The sequence below is a fragment of the Eulemur rufifrons genome, chromosome 29 (genome assembly GCF_041146395.1).
Source record: "Eulemur rufifrons isolate Redbay chromosome 29, OSU_ERuf_1, whole genome shotgun sequence".
Taxonomy (NCBI): domain Eukaryota; kingdom Metazoa; phylum Chordata; class Mammalia; order Primates; family Lemuridae; genus Eulemur; species Eulemur rufifrons.
Window position 1 is genome coordinate 41,737,270 of NC_091011.1, and position 6,086 is coordinate 41,743,355.

Sequence of the window (6,086 nt, forward strand, 5' to 3'; positions counted from 1 at the left end):
TTCATTTATTATAAGATATTTTTCACATTTTAACATCTCTGAAATGTGGATAAAATTTAAAATGAATGGCATGTCATAGTTTAATTGGCAGCATCTTTTTTCTTAGCACCACTTAAAATAATGGTAGAACTTATGATAATGTCTTAGATTTGATGAAGTATTTTATCAAATGAATGATTTAATGAACTGTATTCAATACAGTTTATGAATCAAAACTTTAGAGTCCTAAGGACCTCACAGATATTTTAGTATTTGTGAGTTATCTTAAGAGTAAGCTGGAAAATGGTAAAGAAATTCCCTTAAGAAGTCTGGTCTTGGGGCAAAGAGGACAAGTAATTCAGGAAGAGGTTGGTGGGCATAGACAATGAGCCTAATGACGTCACTGGGGACTAAGGTCCAGTGTCAGACTCAACTAGGTCTCTCCTGCCTCACTCCCTAGGCTCCTGAAACTGGGTCTATTCCAGGGGTGGGAAATCTTTTCATGTTGGAAGGCCACATTAATTTAGCTTTTATCAAATAGGGCTATATTCATGAAACCTCAATTAGATATACTTAAAATGTACATTATTTTGTAAAAATCTAAGTACTATGTACTTAACAATTTCAAAAAATGAAAACTGTTTGTTAATTTTAAAGTTAACTAACCTTTTAATGACTTTGTTGTGTCTGCTTTTTGTTGGAAAGCATTTGAATATTTGGTTGCAGCATGGAGGTCCACAGTTTCAGTTGATCCCCTAGATAGGTATCAGTCATTTGTGATCTTAAAGGGCATCTTGATTTGGGCTAGGTAGGAGAATGTAGGTTCACAGCAATAAGTGGTTGAAAAGAAAGAAAGCATTTTTCAGGCATGTTGCTGAAGGCGTGGGTATTCTGCATTTTTCCATATTTCAACTGGATCTTTTTTAGTAGCAAACAATGACTTTAAAATGTCATCTACTGAGAGCTCAATCGATTCCATCTGTAGTTCTTTAGGTGCCTTGGTGATATCAACTAGTTGAGGTTGAAATGCTAATTTGAGTGTGATGTCATGATTCTCAAAGTGAGTAAACCTTTCATTGTATTCTCAAATCAATAGGTCTATAACAGCTGCGTATTCTTCAAATGATTTGCATATATCATCCTGCTCATCAGTGACCTTTGTTAATTGGGAAAATGTTCATCCAAAATTTCCTTTTGAAGAAGAAGTGTTTTGAAAAAAGATAGCTTTTTCTAAATGCTTGGATTTTTTGCCACATGTCATATATAGACTTGGTTTTATCTTGCAAAGAAATATTCAAGTCATTTTGATTTGACATGATATCACAGAAATGCTACATTCCTATAGAAATCTTCTTTCAATAATTCACATTGCTGATTCTGTTCTTCATTTAACATCTGTTCTACAGAGATAAAATTTTGGCTAACACCTGTCCCTGTGATAGCCAATGCACTTTAGAATGATACAGCAAATCTGCTCTGAATACCTCATTGTTCAACTTTAGCATGTTACAAAACTGATGATGCTGTGTTGCATTTGCTCAAATATAGTTAATAATACTCATAACTTGTTACAAAGTGTCACTTAAAATAGTAGCTTTAGCACAGAGATTTTGCTGATGCAACACACAATGAAAAGAAATGAGAGCATCTGGATTAGTTAATACTTCTTTAATCTTTGCAATAAACCCTTCATGTTTTCCTGTCATGGAAGGTGCACCATCTGTACATACCCTCACTAAATTTACCAAATTCAGTCCAGCTTCATGACATTTCTCTTGGAAGTTGATGAAGATGTCTATTCCCCATGTTCTGTTCACAAGAGTGCCCAAAATGAGTAACCCTTCATGGCAAAAAAAATCTTCTGTTATGATCTGAATGAAGTATAAAATCTGCATCAAGTCAGTAGTTTCAGTTGATTTATCCACAGCAATTGAATAATATATATTTTCCTTTTGAAGTACTGCATGAAGTTGTTCTGTTAAGTTGAAGGCTAATTCATGCTGCTGATCAGTTGGGTTCTCCTTGAAGAGGCACTCGTTTGTAATTTGAAACATTATTGGGGTCTAAGCATCCTACAACTTCGACAATGCATTCTTTCCCAATTTCTACATCACTGATGGCTTCCCTTTTATTACCCCAAGTATATAAGCTACTTTATAAGTTGCTTCAGTGGCATTATTTCTGGGTCTTATTGCTGCTTGAAAGAACTGTCTTTGCTTTTCATCTTCTAATTTCTGCAATACAGCCTTTCATGCCTTTCCCTCTAATTTAAAATATTTATGGTCCTTATGAGTGTTACAATGCTGATGAGCATTGAATTTTGTTAGTGTTGATATTACAGTATCACAAAGCAAGCAAATCATCTTACCTTTAGCAGAAACAAGATAATATCACAATTCCCAATCCTCATTAAAAAATCTGTTTTCTTCCTTCAGTGTTCTCTTGGTCTTCGACATGATGGGTTGTTAAGCAGACAGAATTAAAAAATATTGTTGAGCTGTGCAACTATTCACAAATTCCACGTCAGACAGAAACATAGTGCACTGTTGTCAAAAGCTGGTAACAGACTGGCGTCCTCAACCCCCCATGAACTCTCACCAACCAGCCTCACATGGTAGTGGTGCCAGTTAGGTGGAGGAAGTTAGAACTAAATCACGAGTGTAGCAGCTGTTGATTTAGCCCTTATAGCTTACTGTTCTAATTGTGCCATTCAATCTGGGAGGATTATTTCACTGAAACTTATTTTACTCTTTGATATTTTAAATACATTCATTTTAAAAATAAAATAAAAATAAACCAAAAACCCCAAAAATGTATAAATAAAAATAAAATGGTTTGTTCTGTAAAATTTGGATCCAGTCAAAAGGCCACACTTAAGGACCCAGAAGGTCATGTGTGGCCATAAGGCTGCAGGTTCCCCACCCCTGATCTATTCAGTTTTGGTCCCTTCATACTATGTTGGAGATCACTGGATACACTGCAACCCCTGGAAAAGATTCATTTACCTTAATGATGCCCAGAATAATAGGTACAATATATTTTCTAGGTATCATATTTATCCAAGGTTTGGCTATAGAAGGTGGCTTATACTTTAAAAAGATCTATGATGTCATAAAACTTACATAAAGTTAAATTAATTTTTAAAAACTTTTAGTTAAAGCATTTTTGTCACCCTATTGATATCAGCCCAAAACAGCATCAGTTCTTCAATAAGGACTTCAGAGATCTTAAGTTAAAGGAACAAAGTAGCCAATTTGTATTATGGAAGATTAAAACCAACAACTTGTTGTTTTAAAAAGATGAATATATACACACATATCATATAGAGATATGTAGATAAGGCTTGGAAGGGTGTGTCAAAAATGGTTACTTTGGAGTGGAAACTATCAAGGTTTGTATTTTCCTCATCTGTATTTCTAAATTTTGCTACAGTAAGAATGCATTTTATTTGCAGTAATTTAGAAAAGCAGTGAGAGCAGGGTTTTCTGTTTACAATTAAAAACAATGGATAATATAAAGTAGAGCTGGCATCTTTAAGGATGCATCTTCAAGGATGAATTTGCTTAATAATTTCTTCTTACAAGGTTATGGGCACCATTCAGTCCAGCCACAAAGTCCAGTTCAGAGTTAGCCAAACATGAGACAACAGGGGCCCACAAGCTGATGGAGAAGGACCAATTCTGCCCTCCATGTTGATAGAGATAGAGATTTCTGCACATTTCTGTGTGTTGACAACATATGCATACACATGCAATTTGCCTTCTCAGGCCAGGCCACAGAAGGGAGCAATTCACTTAAATGCATAATTTTCTTGATCTGGATTTTGTTCAAAATGCTGGAGCTGAAGAGTCTTTTTTATTTGGATGTACTTCAGTGCCTTAAAGGATAAAACCCCTTTAGTACAGGCTTTTCTCCTAATGTAACCACATTTGTGCCAAAGTAACAATATTGATAAACACTATTTGAAAATAAGTGATGGAATAAGTAAAATGACCTCTTTTGCTTAGCTGTTAGCACAATTTTAGGATCGTGTGCCTCCTTTACCTTGCAATGGGTAGAAAATTGCATTTCTGCTTTTTATGTTACTCATAAATAAAAGTCGATATTTTTCAGGTTCTTTGTTTCCTCAACTCATGTTATTAACATTTATTGAAATATAGCTCTTTCCTATTTTATCTTAGGTGTATAATCTCATCAACTTTGCAGGAAAAACAGATACCCTTAGGGCCTGAATTGGTATTTGAAGAGATAAGCTCACTTTTAGTCCACACCTAGTAATATTACATTATTGTTTAGAAAGAGATAGCAGGCTATGTCTTATAAATTTTAATATACTCTTTCTGTCATCAAATAACAACTGAATTATCCTACTGACAAACAATAGGATTCATATCAAACTATGGGTGATTTCTAGTTATTTTCGTCAACTAAGAGCACAGAAAAACATTATGCTGCGGCCACCATTTCAGTGGCTTTAGGAACCTATATGCAGTTAGTGCCTCTTCATATGTTGCTCAGAAAGAACGTTCTCCAGTGACTTCACGGGAAAAACAAGAGGGTCTGAAAAGGAGAATTTAGTGGATGTTTGTGACATTGGGCAACAGAACCTCTCTGAGCCTCATTTTCCTCCCTGGTGAAATAAAGATGGTAATTCCTTCTTCATAGGGTAAGTATAAAATGAGATGATGCAGTTAAATGAAAACAATTTGTAAAGCACTATGTTGGTGTTATTATTATTATTGCATAACATGAACATCGAGCACAGTAGGCACTCAGGTAGCCAGAGGGTAGCTTCTGGAAAGGGGAAAGAGGGGACAGGCTGAACACTGTTGCCCTGGCAGTACAAGAGCCACTGCCAGAATTTCCTGGTTTGCAGTGCCATTCATGGTCGTTCAAGGTAAAGGGTATGCTCTGCCTCTCTGAAAGCAAAGGAACTCCCTCTCCAGCAAAGAAGTCTGATGTCACTGATGTTGTACAGCTTAGTAGGTAGGAGTAAACATGGGAGTACTAATGGAAAGAAGAAGGGTAGCATTCTCTTGACGGTATTCAGGGAAGCTTTTCCAACTGGGAATTCAGATGGGTGGAGAAATATGATTTCAACAGCTAATGGGCATTAACTAAATATGCCATAACGAAGACTGGCCAGATGAAATACAGATCAACTATTCCTATCTCCACATGCACACCTAACTCCTGTAACACAGCAGTTCTGCACCCCAAGTAAGAGCATTAGAGATAACTGATTAGATGACTCTATTGTCCCGGTGGCTGAAGAGCTCTGCTCTGTTTTCTGTTAGCAGAGATTCTACTACCATCATCTTTTTATTTTACAGCAACAGCGACAAGCAAAGGGGATTTTCCTGAGCAGCTTGAGTAACAAAGAAATGAGGCAAATTATTGAGAAACTGATGGGCATTCATTGAAGAGCAACAAATATGATTTGTAAGTCTGAAGGGACTTCCTTCAGAGGGAAGATGAAAGAGACAAGTCTCCCAGCATGACCACCCGGCTCTATCTAACAGGGACTGGCTCATCGGCCACAAGTACTGGAAGGGTGTAAATAGCAGGGACAGAGAGAAGTTATTTAGTGTCCAAGGGGACAGCAGAAGGAATGATGGAAATGAAAGTCGAAACAAAGATGATTTAGGCAGCTGAGCGCGTCACATGCCCTAATGGAGAGATCTATTATGGGCTGTGCAGCACTATCCCTGGGGAGGGGTGGAAACCCCGTCACTTGTACCATTTACAATTGGAAAAGGCACTGAAAAGTAGATCAGCGTACTGGAGAGGGAAAAAACACCACATGCCCTCAGAGAACCAGTGGGATGACTTAATAGGTCTTTTCCATCTCAAATTACCGTAATGAGGCTTGTATGCATGGGGACCTGAGTTGTTAGAATAATTTTTCCATCATCTGGTCTTCTTTACTATCACTACAAGGCCTCAGTGAAGAAATGGTAATAGGTAATGGAAAGCAGTTTCTGCACGGTAAACAGAAGCCCACAGTGGACCCACGCTTTAGTGTGAAGGCAGAACTGACTGCAGTAAGTTTTGCGTTGTGTTGTCAGTGTAAATAAACACACACACATACCAGCTGAGGCCCCAAA